This window comes from Poecilia reticulata, linkage group LG7 (genome assembly GCF_000633615.1).
Source record: "Poecilia reticulata strain Guanapo linkage group LG7, Guppy_female_1.0+MT, whole genome shotgun sequence".
Classification (NCBI taxonomy): domain Eukaryota; kingdom Metazoa; phylum Chordata; class Actinopteri; order Cyprinodontiformes; family Poeciliidae; genus Poecilia; species Poecilia reticulata.
Window position 1 is genome coordinate 12,962,781 of NC_024337.1, and position 1,654 is coordinate 12,964,434.

At 38.9% G+C, this 1,654-nt stretch overlaps 1 protein-coding gene across 2 annotated transcripts in view; it reads left to right on the forward strand.

Annotated features, from left to right (window-relative positions):
* The window catches only part of xkr7b (XK, Kell blood group complex subunit-related family, member 7b), a 66,041-nt gene that overhangs the window by 16,278 nt on the left and 48,109 nt on the right, over window positions 1-1,654 (forward strand). The gene's annotated exons all lie outside the window — the stretch shown is intronic.

Genomic DNA, 1,654 nt, shown 5'->3' on the forward strand with positions numbered 1-1,654 from the left:
GTGTGTGTGAGTGGGGGTGGGTGATGTTTGAGAGGAAAACTCTCCAAACGTGAGGACCTTTGATTTGCCCACACTAAGCAACGGGGACTATTTTGTTCCAGATGTCGGAAACAGTTTTTGATATTTTATCTCTATTTTCGTGCTTGTTGATTTCTCATAGCAAAACTTACATTCTGGTTTCCAGGGAGATATTTATGGTTAAGTTTATGGGCGCTCCTTATTTTAACTTTTCAAGTCTTTTTTTCTTTTTAGTATTCTTAGTTTATCATTAACATCCTTTGTGTTTAYTTTAATCTCTGCCAAAGTTAAAACATCAGCTCTGAATAATTATTCATWACCTTATCAGCTTGGTCTTTATCCTTTTATTKAAATTTTKCTTGTCTTAACTTCTTGAATTGTGWAAATTTAAATAAGTTTTTTGTGTTACTGTGCAGCAGTATATAATTTAATATTTAATTCTGTAACCTGCTCATGTTGATGTCGATGACAAAGGACTGGATTATTTTTGAAAGGGTTAAGAAGGTTTCAGATTGTATTTTTGTTGAGCTAATGGGAATAAAATGGATATTTTAAAAGCTTTCTGACCTCTGACCTCTGACCTGGTCACACTGGGGTCACATTTAGAGTTTGAATGTCTCCCAGTTGCTTCTGCGTGTTTAACTTTTCTGTCAGTGTGCGGACTTMGTTGTCACTTTAAACCAGTGATCCCCAAACTTTTTCCTGTGAGGGCCACATAACTTTTCCCTTCTCTGGTGGGGGCCGGAGTCAGTTTGTAACACGGTTATCACCTGCGCTGCTGGAAATTCTTGGCAGGGTGGAGGGCTGGGGTGCGCGTTACTCAATTGATTTTTACCCAGAAACCGTTAGTGAAACGGTCACTGGGACTGACTAGTATATATCCCATTGAGGGAAAGTAACTTTAACATATGAATTCCTCATATGTTAACATCAAGGCTCGTTTTGAAGTATAAGCTGCTACTTACAGGCTTCGAAGAATTTGACCTGGAATGCATAACAAACACGTGTGTTCATCTGCTCCACCGCTAGCAAACAACCGTACTGATTAAATAACATAAAAGTCAAGCAGTTCCCTAAAAGTCCAACAGATGGCAGCAAAGCGCCAGGCAAAACAAAACACCCACAGTTTACAGGACACACTTCCTGCTAAAGAGCCCCCTGGTGGTTGAAGAAAAATCCACATATAATTTTTTTTTCATATACATGAAAAAAAATCTAAATGCTTTCTGGTATCGTTCAGGGGGCCGGACCAAATGTGGAGGCGGGCCAGATCCGGCCCGCGGGCCGTAGTTTGGGGACCACTGTTTTAAACAAAAGAACATCTTGATCCTGTCTTGTGAAAAAGCTGAAGTGTTGTTCTTTGTTGTTTTTATGAGTTGCAGGAACCTTTTGATGTATCTTATATGCAGTGGTGGGAAGTAACGAAGTACAAGTACTTCGTTACTGTACTTAAGTACAGTTTTCGTGTATCTGTACTTTACTTAAGTAGATTTAATAATGGGTACTTTCTACTTTTACTCCACTACATTTTACAGTAAGTATCTGTACTTTCTACTTCACTACATTTCTACAAAACTGTCGCGTTACTCGTTACATCCAAGTCGCGTTGCTCTTTTCTTCCGTTAAAATGTGAAGT